This window comes from Lygodium microphyllum, chromosome 16 (assembly GCF_053477565.2).
Source record: "Lygodium microphyllum isolate KBCC chromosome 16, Lygodium_microphyllum_v1.1.10, whole genome shotgun sequence".
In the NCBI taxonomy this organism is placed as follows: Eukaryota; Viridiplantae; Streptophyta; class Polypodiopsida; order Schizaeales; family Lygodiaceae; genus Lygodium; species Lygodium microphyllum.
In genome coordinates this window covers 103924469-103941330 of record NC_141150.1, presented here as the reverse complement: position 1 = coordinate 103941330, position 16862 = coordinate 103924469, and the positions used below count along the sequence as shown (strand labels likewise).

General features: G+C 42.3%; 1 protein-coding gene across 5 annotated transcripts in view; it reads right to left on the bottom strand.

Moving 5' to 3' along the window:
• The window catches only part of LOC148023184 (rhamnogalacturonate lyase B-like), a 240983-nt gene that overhangs the window by 183171 nt on the left and 40950 nt on the right, over positions 1 to 16862 (bottom strand). The gene's annotated exons all lie outside the window — the stretch shown is intronic.

The following is a 16862-nucleotide window of genomic DNA, read 5'->3' as shown; positions in this document are numbered from 1 at the left end:
AATGGTCCCCGAACTATGCCAAAAGATGCAACCCTGTAGATCTGAAAATGATTATCTAGCACCACTCAATTCCTTTACTTATGGCCCCAAACTTACAGATATTTTTGACTGTCAAATGACCATTTTTTAATGCCGCCAACTGAAACATTGATTTGTAACCAGCAGCCAACTCAAAATAAAGTCAGTGCATCCATCAAATGCTTCTACATCAACAAATGAAGGAGTTATCACAGCCCTTGATAGATTGAGTGAAAAGCTTGCTGAGCTGATTCTGTTAAATAGGGCTTTGCAGAGAAAACATGGAGTTTAGCTGTTGATTCACATCATTGTAGGATTGCTTCCACTTTATGATACTGATCCCGATCCACAATCTCTTTGAGCAGGGGTCACACAATCAAGTACATTGGTTTCTAGGTGGGACTTGACATCACAGCAGCCCAGCAATTAGGGTTTGACTCCATACGTTGGAAGCTGATCTACTGGCGGCCTCTCACATGGCACGTATATATCTAGGTATCCAAGTCTCTCGATGAAGCCATCCATTGTAGTCTTCATGAAATGGTCATACTACATGGTCTTTGTAGTACAACATCTTCAAGGGAAGGGGTTGCCCAGGTGAAATCCATGTATGTTGTATATACAATTGGTAAAGGTCCTGCCACATGAACAAGTTCCTCTTTTTGTGGGAGAGGTGTATGAAGGGGGAGCCATGGTCATACTCCAAGGGGGGAAGTGTCATGTCCTGTGTGAGCTAGCTGCCTAGCGAAAGACTGTAATTAAAGAAGAAAATTTGCACTAGACTATTAATGGAAGCTAAATACAAGGTGGATTGAGTAGTCCCTACATGCAGCCCAAGGCGTTAGTGATGGAAGGCAGCACCACAAGACAAGGGAGTGTCCCAAATGTCAGATTGTGCTTAAGATCTACATAAGAATACCTATGAATCATAAAAGCCTCTTTTTTTTTTGTGGGCAATATATAAATAGCCAAAAGAGAATGAAACTATCTGATCTGACTGCTGCCAATAATGCCCCAAAAACTCGCCGACTACATATTTTGAATTTAATAATGCGATTGTCATCAACAAAATGCAAATCGCAATAAAATAATGTTGATCACCCCTATTCGGTGTGAACTGACTTCCGAGCTACTAAAAAAGAAATGCAAAGGGCTGGAAACTCTCCATTGCTAGTGTGAACACACCTAAAATCAATTGTTTGAAAAATGCACGCTCTCAATCGAGTTGCCTCCTCCGCCAAAACATATGATAGAACGAGTGTCAAACCAGCCAATGTCCCTGTTTGACTAAGACTAAGGCTCCCAAGCAAGGGATGACTGTGCAAGACACACGTGACTACTAACACCCGTCTCAAGTCCTAGATGTGGCTTAAGGCCTAAGAAGACACAAGCGATCCAAGGGTGGCAAAAGAAGTGCAAATGTTGATGAAATCTATTGATGTGGTCCATCGATGAAGAAGCTCCTCACAATCCTTGGATTCCCCATCTGAAACAAGGGGCAAGGGAGTCCACAACGACATCACCAATATCATCCCCCTCAAAAAGGGATGGGACGTAGTGCACAAATGAAAACAAGTGCAGCCATGGAAGACTACCTTGGAGGACCACGTACAAAAATGGAGCCTGTGTAGCCCCCCATCGTGCCAACATATCATTAGAATGGCTCCTATAGAAAAATCCTCAATAAAGAGGGCTTAGTCAATGAAGACAACCCAAGTATTGAGTCTAGTAAGGCCATGAACCGAGAGAAGTGGGAAGCCCAAGTCCAAAACATGTAGGACTTCCAAAATGGAGCTCGAAGGACAGTTAGGCAAGTGCCAATACCACTAAAAGGCATTGACAAAATGTCATCAAAAGTGACTATACCCTCTCATGGACAAAGTTCTTGCAACAAATCTCCTCAAGGACCCATGTGACTTGAAGCATCATTGTCAATAAGCCAAGGCCTCACGGAAGACGAAGGCTCCTCCATCTCATGGATGTGAAGGAACATAGACTCGTGAGTAGCAACCAACTGGAGCAAAAGGTAGAGGAAGACTTAGCTCCATCCTTCACACCTGGATGAAGGTAAGGGTATTTCTTACAACACTTCTTTGGAATGAGTGCCCTTCTAATAGTGTGGGCATTTAGGCTTCTTTGAATCAGTGTCAAATCCCAAAGAAGACTCCGAGTATTTAAACTATTCTTCTTCTTATTCTTGGCCTACTTGTTATCCTTCTTGTTGCCCCTTCCTGACTTGCAATAAAAGATATAGTAAGGTTGGATCCACTAGCATCAATCTCCTCAAGTCACTCTTTGTGCTCCAAAATAAGCGAAGCTAGCTCTTGCCATAGAATAGTCTCCCAATTCTTGAAAGTGAGCAAGCTAGTATAGAAAACATCATACTTGGGAGATGGTAGATGAGTGATAAGAATCATTGCCATATCCTCCAATGAGATCATCCTACCAAGGAATACAAGTTCATCCCACATGTCCTCCATCCTGTAGATGTTCTCCTCCATAGAAGGGGAATCATCAACAAAAAGCATCTAGAGTTTTTTCTCTAGAGTGATGCAGTGGATACCAATGCAGGGATCCTCCATTGGACAAAGAGTGCCCACCAATCAAAGGTGTCATTGATACACTCCACTTTGCATGACCAACGGGAGTAGTTTGCACCATTAAGTCAATCTTCTTTGGGTAGAGAGGAAAGAACAAGCACTTAAACAGAAGGTGCCATAATAGCTATGTGAAAACAATACAGTCCCTATGAAAAACATGGAGAGAAGTAGGGGAGAGAAGCAAGCTCTGATCTTCTCAATCTATTAGAGTGTTAACCTCTCCACATCAGAGTCATCAAAAGGGAGTAGTTTGCACCATTAAGTCAATCTTCACTGATCATAAAAGCCTAAAGTGGTTTTTTACTCAACTAGATCTCAATATGGGACAATGTTGATGGATTGAAACCTTGCAAGAATTTGACTTTGAAATCAAGTATAGACCAGGCAAGGAGAATGTGATTGCAGATGCCCTAAGTTGTAAATCATTTCTTAATGCTCTAATCCTAGAGGAACCCTCTAGGGATGGAACTCTTGCTACAATGATTTCAATGCCTAGTAACCCTATCATAGAAATGGCTAAAGAAGAGGTAGTGAAGGATCCAAGCTATCAGAGATTATTAAGGCTGACAACGAAAGGCATGAAGAAGTGTCGCGAATGTGGAGTATGCTGAAGATCCGCACAAGAATACATGTGAATGATAGCAACCACATGGGGGGAGCTGTATAAATAACTAGAAAAGAATAAAACTAGCCAATTACTGCCAATAATGCACAAAAAACTGGTCGATTTGATATCTTGAATAAAATAATGGTCGATTTGATATCTTGAATAAAATAATGAAGTGGTGACTGTATACTTTGAATAAAATAATGCAGTCATCATTTTTAAAAAAAGCTATCTAGCAATTAAAATATTGTTGATCGCCCCTATCCCATGTGAATTGACTCTCAATCCATTGAAAAAGAGATGCAGAGGGCCAAAAACTCTCCACTGCCAATGTGAACACACCTAAAACTGACCAAAAAAGAAATGCATACTCTAAACAAAGCTGCCTCCTCCATCAAAACACATGACAAACTCGGTGTCTAAACATTGTGTGGCTATGGGTGTTTTGCTAGGAAGAGAATCTGCTAAGATCTTGTGGACTCCATGCACCTCTCATTGCTTGGATCTACTCATGGAGGACCGTCAAAAGATTGGATGTATATATGAGACCTGTTGGGTATTTGACTCACGCCTCACTTACGCCTACGCTCATATGGGAGTGTCGGTGATCAGTAGGACACTGGGACACTTTTTACTCTCGGTAGGAGAGGTTTTTTCCCCCAGACTTTTAGTCTTATTGTCGTATGTGCTTATGTGCTTATGTTACACACTTATGGGCACTTAGTGTGTGTCGGGTGTGAACACCCCCTACAACCCTAAGTTTAAGGGTTGTACTTTGTACTTTCTGGTTACACTCTTTCAGGCTATTCTCTTGGGTGTCGTGCTTCACTCCGTCTCTCACTCTCACATTGTCTACTGAACTCACAGCTGCACCTCGATCCTTCCATCTCACATTTGGTATCAAAGCAGTATGCAGTCTGCAAACTGAAGCTCCCACTGTCTGCAGCCCCAGCCAGTTCTCAGTTCTGCTCCAGGCCTTCAGCTCCAACCGATAGCGCAGCTCGTCAGCCTACTCCTGCTTGTCAGGCAAGACCTGTAGCTCGTTACCAGTTCAGCAGTTCGACCTACAGCTCGTCTGCTCGCCAGCACCGCCTGTGGTATCCAAGCGCAGCCTGCCTGTGGCTGCCTGCATGTGGCACGCTGCCTGTCTCTGCACCTGTCCGTCCGGCAGCGCGCAGATTCAGACGCCGCCTCCTGCTCCTGCTCGTTTGCCTGCTTCAGCACGTTTGCCTGCAAACGTTGGCCTCCAGTCGCCAGCGTGCAGCTCCAGCTCGTCAGGTCTGGGCGCCGTCTGTCATCAGTGCGACCTGTCTCCAAGGCCACCTGTTTCCTGCGCCGCCTGCCTGAAGCCCACCCGTCTGTCTGAAGCGACGCCAGCTGCAAACGTCACTCAACGTAAAAGTCTGCTCGACTGTCCAACCCGCCCGCTGACTAGCGACCTGCCACACTACCCCGTCAGCCTGCAATCCACGTCAGGTATTTTTTAACAAAAATTTTTATTTTAGTCCAGAACAAAGTTCTGGAAGAGGAGGTTCATACACGGCAGGCACAGCATACAGGATATAGGTGTGGGATAAATTCGATGCAAATTTTTGGACTGGTTCATCAGAAATTTTGGGGCTTTTGTGTATTTTGAGGACAGTTGCATATGAACTGCTGTTACAGTCACAGAAAGACTGTTTTGACAGAAATTTTGGGGATTTTGATATAACAGTGTTGTTGAGCACTGTTTGCACCTTGGGAAGCGTGCATTAAAAGACAGTTTTTGACAAAGTACGCCCTTGCACATTAATTGCAGAAGTGTGTTTACTGCAATTTCTGGAAATTCGCGGATTTCCAGTCCTTACTGCTTTGACATTGCTCATTTGTCTTTGGAAATTTGTCATCGTGGCAAATCAAGGAGGTGATGTATTTACGTATGTATCCAAGGAAGACAGATTGGACGGAAACAATTACTCGCTATGGTCATTCATGATGAGGAATGTATTAGTGGCCAAGAATTTATGGGATTATGTCAGTGGAGAGGAAACTCGACCGGGAGTTGTAGCTCCCGTTACTCCTCCTCCTCATGGCGCACGTGGACAACGGGGACCTCAGCCCGCTCCACCTCAACCACTTCCTCCAAGAACTGCAGCTCAAAAAGCTTGGGATACACGTGATGCACAGGCCTTGTCGCTGATTACTCTGGCAGTTCAGCGGTCCATCATCCCTCACATTCGTTCAGCATCTTCTTCACGAGATGCATGGTTGACTTTGGAGCATATGTTTGCAAGAAAGAATGAGACTCGGATCTCTTTCTTGAAGAAAGAGTTGGAGACTTTGAAGATGAATGAGGGTGATTCTATGCAGGATCACTTGAATAAGATTCAGGACTTGAGGGAGCAGCTCATGAATGTAGATGAGTATTTTTCGAATGCACAGTTGATATCCACCACCTTGAATTCCTTACCTCCTTCGTACTTCTCTTTTCATACTGCATTAAACCTCACCATGAGGATTGCTGAGCACCCACTCACTTTTATTCAGCTGGTTAGTTTGCTTCTAGAGGAGGAGCAAACAAGGAAAAATAGTGGTGTGGATGCTATAGTCTCTGAGCAGGCTTTTGTGGCAAGACAGAAAGGCAAAAACAGCAAGGTGAAAAATGCTCCACAGAGTTCTAACACTTCGGGCAAATTGCAGAATCGAACACAAGGGGAGACGCAAGCTAAAAAGGGAAAATGTCATTATTGTAAGAAGCCAGGCCACTATATCACTGAGTGCAGGAAGCGCATTGCCAAAGAGAAGAAGAAGGAGTCGGGAATGTCTGTTTCTACTACTCCTTCCACTGCTAGTGAGTCCGCGTCCTTTGTTGTGGATAGGGACTATTGTTTTTACACTTGCAGTTATGACATCTCTTGGGCCGATAGAGCACTTAGCTCTACAGAGGATGCTGACACTTGGTTCTTTAACAGTGGTGCTTCTAGGCATATTACATCTCGCAGAGATTTGTTTGCTTCAGTTAGAGCACCTCCCGTTGGGAAATCTGTATAGTGTGCCAATAATGCATTATACCCTGTTCGTGGTATTGGGGAGATTCAGCTCACAGCCATTGATGGCTCTATTCTTTGCCTGCAAGATGCTTTGTTTGTGCCTGGAATCAAGAAGAATTTGCTTTCTATTTCTTCTTTGGCACGTTGTGGTTTGCAGGTCACATTTGATGATGACCATTGCATGGTTAGAGATAAAGAGCGCATGACTTTGGTCTTGACAGGATCTTTGTGTCATGGTTTATATGAGTTGGATGCTCTTTCAATAGATCAGTCAGCATACTTGACATTCACTCTTACTCCTGCTATGATACAGGCGGAGTTATGGCATGCTCGTTTGGGGCACGTAAACTTTGGCAGTTTGATGCTTTTGCAGTGTACTCAGATGCTGGATGGCTTACCTCTCTTGGAGAGACCTCCTTAGCACTTATGCGAGGGATGCATTTTGGGAAAAATGCATCGTTTCTCATTTCCCCGTGATGTTGCTTTCAGAGCAACAACTAGATTGCAGTTGGTGCATTCAGATGTTTGTGGGCCTATGCAAAGAATGTCATTGGGCGGTTGTTACTATTTTGTGACATTCATTGATGACTTTACACGTTTTTGTTGGGTCTATTGTTTGAAAAAGAATTCAGAAGTGTATGATGCATTTTGGTTTCAGTGCACTTGTTGAAAATCAATATGGATGCAAAATTAAGACTCTCCGTTCGAACCGAGCGGGGGAATACATGTCCTCTATGCTGAATTCTTTTTTGAAGCAGAAAGGCATAGTCCATCAGTACACTACTGCCTATACTCCACAGCAGAATGGGGTAGCAGAGAGGAAGAATCGGTCACTCATAGAGATGGCCAGATGTATGCTGAAGGCAAAGAGCTTGCCTCATAGTTTTTGGATGGAAGCAGTCATGTGTGCTTGCCATATTTTGAACAGATGCCCTACCAAAGCCTTGAAGACCATCACACCTTTTGAGGCTTGGAACAGCCGTAAACCTTCTGTTGGTCACTTTCGTACCTTTGGGTGTCTTGCCTATGCCCATATTCCACAAGTACTTAGAAAAAAGTTGGACAACAAGGCTGTTAAGTGCATTTTTATGGGATATAGCAATGAGAGCAAAGGCTACAGACTCTATGATCCCGTTACAAAGAAGGTTTTTGTCAGTAGGGATGTTGTTTTTGATGAAAAACCAGAATTATCCTTGGCTGGTTTGGACACATATCAGGCTGCCCGTGATGTTTTTGAAGGGCTGCTGCCCATTACTTTTGGTGATTCACCTGGAGCTTCAGAAAATGAACCTAATGTTCAGCCAGTTGCTCCTATGGAAAGTGCAGAAATTCAGCCATTGGCTGATCGGAATATTCAGCATAATGCTGAAACTGAAATTCAGCAAGAGCTTGCACACAGTCAGGAAGCTAGACAGTTACCTAGATGGTATTTGCAGACTATGCAAGATAGTCCTTTGGATGCACCCATGGCTGGTCGTACTAGAAGGCAAACTCGTTTACATGATTCAGCACATACCATGAAGTTTGTTATGGCAGCAAGTACTTTTGATAATGAAGAGCCTGAATGTTATGAGGATGCACAACACAGTGTGCATTGGATGGCAGCAATGCAAGCTGAATTAGATTCTATTACTAAGAATCAAACTTGGGATTTGGTGTCCTTGCCATTTGGGAAGAAAGCCATTGGAACGAAATGGGTCTACAAACTGAAAAGGAAAGCAGATGGATCCATTGATAAATACAAGGCACGGCTTGTAGCTAAAGGCTACGCACAGAAAAAGGGCATTGATTATGAGGAGACATTTGCTCCTACTTCCCGTATGACGACCATCAGGTCTATGATTGCTTTGGCTGCACATTATGGTTGGACAGTGCATCAGCTAGATATCAAGACTACATTTTTACATGGAGAACTTCAGGAGGAAGTTTATGTACAGCAGCCCATTGGTTTTGCAGTTGAAGGCTCAGAACATTTGGTATGCAAGCTCAAAAAGGCACTATATGGTTTGAAACAAGCTCCTAGATCTTGGTATGCAAAAATAGATGCCTTCTTGCTTGGTCAGGGGTTTCTAAACAGCTCATCTGAGTCTACCCTTTACGTATGTAAAGAAGGGGGATCTATGCTGATTATATGTCTTTATGTTGATTGCCCGAATCAAGGGGCAAATCAGATTAAAGACTTGCTGGTTATTTTGAACAGCAAGGGGAGTTGGAATACAGAAAGGGATTGGGAGAATCCATTGTACATCAACTTCTTCTTTAATTAAGTTAAATAAATACCGAAAGGGGCACCAGTTTTGGAGCCAACAAGGTGTCCAATATCCAAGATTATATGGTAAAGTGTACTTTTCAGTTTTGTGAATTTGTTAATTGCTATAAATAGTGCTTAATCAAATTATTTACCACCCTATCCAAGGAGGAAGGCTGGTTATAGCCAATCACATGGTGAAGGGGGAATGCAATGACCGATGTTGGGCATGGTTCTCACCATGGACAGCAAGCTAAAAATGTGGAAAATGACCCAAATGTTGGCACTTCAATGCATAAAGAGGTTGATGGCCAGCAAGGGGCTGAAGAATTTGATTATAGCTTCAAGGATCAAATGCATACAACAACAAATCTTTTTGCTGATTTGGCAAAGGATCCCCAATTCTCTAGTTGGTAACCCGTGGGGCAACAAGTGCAAATGCATGGCCAACTTGGTAGTGTCAAACTGTGGGAACATGGGCAGCAAGGTAATTATGCACATGCAAGCATGTGACAGCAAGGATACTTTGGTGGTGGTACCATTTTTCATGCTATGGTTGAGCAAGCACCGCTTATAGGGATGTATGGCTCAAATCCCTATGGTATGCAATAGCCAATGCATACACCCAATGTATCCGGGTAATGCAAGTGGAATACCTAATCCCATGTATGGCAGCATAGGCATGATGCCTTGGGCACAAAGTGGGCCATATGGATATGTATCCGCACCCCCAAGGACTGTTGGAGCATAATTCGGTGTTGGTCATGTAGAAGCATCTAATAGTGCTAGTTACCATGTAAATACAGCAAATGCACTCTTTTTGCAGCAGCCTATTTATGATAATTTGACTCCCATAACTCTGCCAAAGGACTATGTTCAGTGGCAAAGTGTGAAGTTTGAGCCTTTCAATGGTGCACAAGATAGGCTAAAAGCACTTGTTTTTTATTCAGCAATTTGATGCGGCCTAGTCTAGAGGCCAATTCACAGAGGCATCTAAGATACGAAGGGCAACCATATTCTTGAAGGGAAATGCATTGCAATGGTAGTCTACACTTCTTATTCAAGGGAAGTCACCTACCGCTTGGGTCCAGTTCAAGCAAATGTTTGCTTCAAATTGGTTGACAAGTACCTTCAAAGTAGATATTATGAAAGCTCGAAATCAATTTAACTCCAAAGATTGCAAAAACTTGGATCAATATAATAAGAAGTTTTTAGATGAATTGCTACCTGTTACTTCTTATCGCAGAGTACCCCTCCGTGAGCAAGTGGAAAAGTATATTTATGGCTTGCCAAAAGGTATTCAAGATTTTTGCATTACGTCCACTATTTTCAACATGTCTCAACTTATAGAAACTGCTACTATAGCCGACACATTGCTGCATGGAAAGGATGCAAGATTCCAAGTTAGTGATGCCAAGCCACATGTCACTGAGGCCAAGACTGAGAAAAAAGGTAAATCTGAAAATAAAGCTGAAAATCAGAGCAAATTTTGGCATACAAAGAGCGAAAGATGAGGGATAAGGCTTCCAAAAGTTACTTGGTGAAGTTTCACAATTATTCACCAATGGATGCCAAATGAATGGAGGAGAATGACTTGGCAGACCATCCTTAGTTGTTGCACCTTTACCTTGATGCTTTCCAATTAGAGCCGCAAGCTCAATCAGGTTCAACAATGCAAGGGTCCAAAGTATTACCTGATGCTTGTGAGGGAGCTAGCACCTCCGTTCCTTAGTTATAGACAGCTCTAGATGTAGTGGATCTTGGATGTATTCAGCATACATTCAGGGTATTGTAGCTGAAAATATGTTTGCCAAGAGATCACTATTCAGTGTACTAGTCACTATGTTTGGTATGCAAATGAGTATGGTTTTCACTGTAACTCTGAAACTCTACATTTGCATTGATTAATTATCATCAGGGACTGATTAACAAATGATGGTTTTCAGTATATGATCTTAATATTCAGTAGTATACAGCTGGTTTTCTGGACAGCAGCATATGTTATGATGCCATTGATATTTTAGCCATGGTTTATGTTTGGTTTATGCTATACTATGGTTTGCTTTTGCCAAATGACTTGAGCTCACGAGGAACAAACATGTCACGTGATAATCTAGCAATGTTTTTAAGATTCTTTGTGAGCCTTATGTTATGTTATGTTGGCTGGTAATTTTTAGCATGTGTTGGGCATATGGAATGGTTGAGCACAAGTGCACAATGTTGTGTTAACTATGATGACTTGTGGAAATTCTAATCCACTATTTTGCTTATGATGCATCTGGTAGTGCAATTGAGAACAATTGCAAGAATTTCATGGGGAAGGGCTATTAGGAGGACATATATTATTGAAACCTCGCTTAGCATGTGGACTAATTTTTAATCACATGGTTAAGTGAATGTTGCATATGTGAGGTATAACTATGGTTAGAGTAAATTTACAAGCCCGGGACCCAAGGAAATCACAAGATAAAGAATGCTATAAGGTATGCTGATGCCAGTTGTTAGCCTAGGTTATTTATTTGGCCATCAGTGTCAATTGGTGATACCAGAGAAGTGGAGTTTAATGGTATCTAATGCCAATCTCATGGCCAAAGATGGTGTAGAGACACTTGGGAATGAAGGTTACCTAGCCAATTTCATTATTGGCCAGTCAAACTATTTTTCTGGGGACTATTAGATTAATTTTTAATATTTATAGACTGAAAATTACTATTAAATTATGGATAATGCTGGAAAAACCATTTGGCAAGGCTGGCATTTGGCAAGCTTGTCTATGAAGACTAGTGGGAGGCTAAAGAAGAGGAAAAACGTGACCATTCTACTATTGTGAATCGTGGGGAGCTGTGGGAGCTGATTGGAACTATTTTTCCTCCATTTTCCAATAGGCAAGAGCAGGTTGGCTACAGGCTGCAGGCGATAGCTCTTGGGGACCCCAAAACTACAAGCAACAACATCTGCGCTATTAGCAGCAATATTTATTGTAAGCGACAGCAAGGAGAGGATTCCCAACAGCAAACAACACCATCTATAGACTGTTGAGATAGGACAACAATAGTAAATGACTATTTTCTTCAGTTCTTCGCAAAGAAAGTTTGAATATTCTCTCTCCTTAGCATTCTCTCTCATCTCCTAGCCTTTCTTGTGAGATGGAGAGAGGATCGAAGCTCAGTTGAGAGTGCAATAGACAGTGTGGAGAGTGAAGCACGACACCCAATGCAATAGACTGAAAGAGTATCCTGAAAGTACAAAGTACAACCCTTAAACCTCAGGGTTGTTGAGGATGTTCACATCCGAATACGAGAAGTGCCTGTAACTGTGTGACAGAAGCACATACAAAGAAAGACAATAAGTATAGGGGAAAAAACCTCTCGTACCGAGAGTAAAAAGTGTCCTACTGATCACCGACACTCCTCTGTGAGAGTAGGCCAAGTATCCTACTGATCACCGGCACTCCTCTGTGAGAGTAGGCACAAGTGAAAACCCAACAAGTCCTCCTAGAGTAAAGAGTAATCAAAAGTACAAGGATCATCTGCCACCAAAGGAGATCAAATTTAACGCATTGCGAAATGCTTTAAATTTGTCACGAGGAAGAGCTTTAGTGAAGATATCTACCACATTACTAGTGGTAGGACAATAGATAAGGCTGATAGCACCTACATGTAGCCTCTCTCTGACAAGTGATAATGTATCTCAATGTGTTTCGTGCATGCATGAAACACTAGGTTCCGTACCACTGCAATGGCACTCTGACTGTCAGTGAACAAAGGAGTAGGCTCCGTAACAAATACATAAAGATCAGCAAGCAAGCGTCTAATCCATACACATTCAACTGTGGTAGTGAAAGATGCCTTGTATTCAGCTTCACATGATGATGTGGCAACAGTGGATTGTTTCTTGCTAAGCCAAGATATGCATGAGCCAAGAAAGAAACAATCGCCACTAGTAGAGTGACGTGAATCATAATCACCAGCCCAATCAGAATCACTATAAGCATGTAACTGTAGTGGTTCCACCTGGGCATAAAGCAATCCAAGACATCTAGTACCCTGCAAGTAACGAAAGACACGCTTAACAGCTTGTCAATGTGACATGCGTGGCTGAAAGTGTTTCATAGGTAAATAAGAGATCCAACTACTTGAGCATATGTGTGTGTATCAAACAAATCATTGTCATCATGTAATGTCAGCTTTAATCCAGGTTCCATTGGTGTACAGACTGGCTTGCAATCTTGTAAGCCAAACTTTTTAAGAAGTTTACCAATATATCTTGACTGTGAAAAACTAATACCTCTAGCATCATGTATGAACTGAATGCCCAAGTAATAATGCAAAGACCCCAAGTTTGACATTTCAAAAGTTTGCTGCAAATTTTGTTCGAATGTTGAAATCTGATCAGCATGTGTCTCTGTAAGCAAAAGATCACCAACATATAGACAAATGATCAGCATGGATCCCCTCTCTTTACATACGTAAAGGGTAGACTCAGATGAGTTGTTTATAAACCCTTGGCTAAAAAAAATAGCATCTATCTTTGCATACCAAGCTCTAGGAGCTTGTTTCAAACCATATAAAGCCTTTTTCAGAGTGTAAACCAAGTGTTCAAATCCCTCAACTGCAAAACCAATGGGCTGCGGTACATATACTTCCTCATGAAGTTCCCCATGTAAAAATGGGGTTTTAATATCTAATTGATGCACAGTCCATCCATAATGGGCAACCAAAGTAACCATAGACCTGATGGTCGTCATCCAGGAGGTAGGAGCAAATGTCTCCTCATAGTCAATGCCTTTCTTCTGTGCATAGCCTTTAGCTACAAGCCTTGCCTTATATTTGTCAATGGATCCATCTGCATTCCGTTTCAGCTTGTAGACCCATTTTGTTCCAATGGCTTTCTTCCCAAAGGGCAAAGACATTAAACCCCATGTTTGATTCTTAATGATAGAATCCAATTCAACTTGCATTGCTACCATCCAATGCACACTTTATTGTGCATCCTCAAAACATTCAGGCTCCTCATCATCAACTGTACTTGCTGCTATAACAAACTCCATGGTATGTGCAGTATCATGCATATGAGCTTGCCTTCTAGTACGAACAGCCATGGGTGCATCCAAATGACTATCTTTCATAGTCTGTAAATACCATCTAGGCATTTGTCTTGCCTCCTGACTGTGCATAAGCTCTTCCTAAATTTCAGTTTCAGCACTTTGCTGGATATTTAGATCAGCCAATGGCTGATTTTCTGCATTTTCCAATGGAGCAGCTGGCTGAACATTAAGTTCACTTGTTGAAACTCCAGCTGAATCACCAAATGAAATGGGTAGCAGCCCTTCAAATACATCACGGAAAGCCTAACATGTGTCCAAAACAACAAGGGATAATTCTGAATTTTCATCAAAGAGTAATCCCTACTGACAAACACCTTTTTAGAGACTGGATCATAGAGTTTATAGCCGTTGCTCTCACTCCTATATCCCACAAAAACGCATTTAACAACCTAGTTATCCAACTTTTTTCTGAGTACTTGCGGAATGTGTGCATATGCAAGACACCCAAAGGTACGAAAGTGTCCAATAGAAGGTTTCCGGTTGTTCCAAGCCTCAAAAGGTGTTATTTTCTTTAATGCTTTGGTGGGGTATCTGTTTAAAACATGGCAAGCACACATTACGACTTCCATCCAAAAACTGTATAGCAAGCTCTTTGCTTTAAGCATACATCTGGCCATCTCCGTGAATGACCGATTCTTCCTCTCTGCAACCCCATTCTGCTATGGAGTAGAAGCTAGTGAATTGATGAACAATGCCCTTCTGCTTCAAAAAAGAATTCAGCATAGAGGACATATATTCCCCCCTTGGTCGGAATGGAGAGTCTTTATTTGACAACCAGATTGGTTCTCAACAAGTGCTACAAAAGCCAAGAATTCATCATACACTTCTAACTTTTTCACCAAAGAATAGACCCAGCAGAATCGAGTAAAATCATCAATAAAAGTCACAAAATAGTAACATCCTTCCAATGACTTTGTCTGCATAGGCCCATGTACATATAAATGCACTAACTATAACCTGGTTGTGGCTCTAAAAGCAACATCACGGGGAAACGAAAACCGATGTATTTTCAACAAAATACATCCTTCGCACAAGTGCTCAGGAGGTCTCTCTAGAAGAGGTAATCCATCTAGCATCTATGTACACTATAAGAGCATCAAGCTACCATAGTTTACATGCCCCATCCGAGCATGCCATAACTCTGCCTGTATCATTGTAAGAGTAAGAGTGGATGCCAAGTATAGTGATTGATCAACTGAAAGTGCATCCAACTTATATAACCCATGATATAAAGTGCCAGTCAAGACCAAAGTCATGTGTTCCTTGTCTCTCACCATGCATCTGTCATCATCAAAGGTGACCTGCAATCCACAACGTGCCAAAGAAGAAATAGAGAGCAGATTCTTCTTTATATCGGGCACAAACAAAGCATCCTATAGGCGGAGAATAGAGCCATCAATGGCTGTGAGCACAATCTCCCCAATACCTCGAACAGGGTATGATGCATTGTTAGCACACTGTACAGACTTGCCAACTGGAGTTGCACCAACAGAAGCAAATAAATCTCTGCTATATGTGATGTGCCTAGAAGCACCATTGTCAAAAAACCAAGTGGTTGCATCCTCAATAGAGCTAAATGCTCGATCAGCCCAAGAAGAGTCATAACTGCATGTATAAAAGCAATAGTCCATGTCTGCAACAAAGGACGCGGACTCAGTAGAAGTGGAAAGAGTATCAAAAACAGACATTCTTGACTCCTTTTTCTTCTCCTTGGCGAGGCGCTTTCTACACTCAATGATGTAGTGGCCTAGCTTCTTGCAATAATGGCATTTGCCCTTTTTGGCTTGTGTGCCCCCTTGTTTTTTATTACCTTGTGAAGTGCCTGAAGTCCCAGAGCTCTGTGGAGTATTCTTTACTTGGTTGCCTTTGCCCTTTTGTCTAGCCATAAAAGCCTGCTTAGAGGCTATGACATCCACACCACTATTTCTTCTTGTTTGCTTCTCCTCTAGAAGCAAACTGACTAACTGAAGAAAAGTAATCAGCTGTGCAGCAATCCTCATGGTGAGGTTTAGGGCCGTATGAAAAGCCAAGTGCGAAGGAGGTGATGAGTTCAATGAAGTAGATATCAACTATGCATCTGAATAGTACTCATCAACATTCATAAGTTGCTCACACAAGTTTTGAATTTTATTCAAGTGATGCTACATAGAATCACCCTCGTCCATCTTACCAACAAACATCTACTCCAAAGTTAGCCAAGCTTCTCGTGAAGAAGCTGCAGAATGAATGTGAGGAATGATGGACTGTTGAACTGCCAATGCAATCAGCGACAAAGCCTGTGCATCCCGTGTATCCCATGCTTTTTTAGCTGTTGATCTTTGGGGAAGTGGTTGAAGTGGAGCAAGTTGAACAGGTTGAGGTGCCCATTGTCCATGTCCTCCTGGAGGAGAAGTAGCAGGAGCCACAACTCCGGGCCTAACTTCTTCTCCACTGACATAGTCCCAAAGATTTTTCGCAACAAGCACATTCTTCGTCATGAAGGACCAAAGTGAGTAGTTGTTACCATCCAATCTATCCTCCTTGGATACATAGGTAAATACATCTCCTCCCTGATTTGCCATGATAATCAATACCAAGAGAAGGCAAAAGAGCAATGTCCAAACTGTAATAACCTGTAAATCTCCAAATTTTCCAGAAATTACAGCAAATAGCTTGCTGCAATTAGTACACTGATGTACACTCTCTCGAAATTGTCTGGAATGCACGCAGTCCAAGGTGCATTCACGGTTCAACAACACTGTATGAGCAAAAGCCCCAAAGTTTCTTGCCCCAAAATTATTCAAACCAATCAATCTATTTCTCACTGAGATTGCTATTCATGTACCAATGTGTTTCCAAAATACAAAAGTCTCAAAAATTCTGATAAATTTTCCAAGAAATTGTCATCAACCATGTCCCAAACACATACTCAGAGTTCTGTACCTGCCCGATCAGAAGCTCCTTTTTCCAAAGATGAATCTAGATTTTTTTGTTTAATTTTAAAAATACCTTAGAAACCAGTTCAGCTGATCACAAGGTGTGGTGGCACAGAGAATCAGGCTGCAGGAGCGTCACAGCTGGCAAAGTTGGCGTCGCACCTGGTAGAGCTACACAAAGTACTGACGGGCAGCGCAATTGGTATCTCACACGGCAGTGTAGGGCACAGGGACAGGGCCAAGGGGCAGCACAAGTTGCAGGCGGGTGCTATTGCCAGGCACAAGGCGTGGCTAGAGGCAGCGTGGCCACAAGCAGCACTGCCAGGACAGGGCCACAA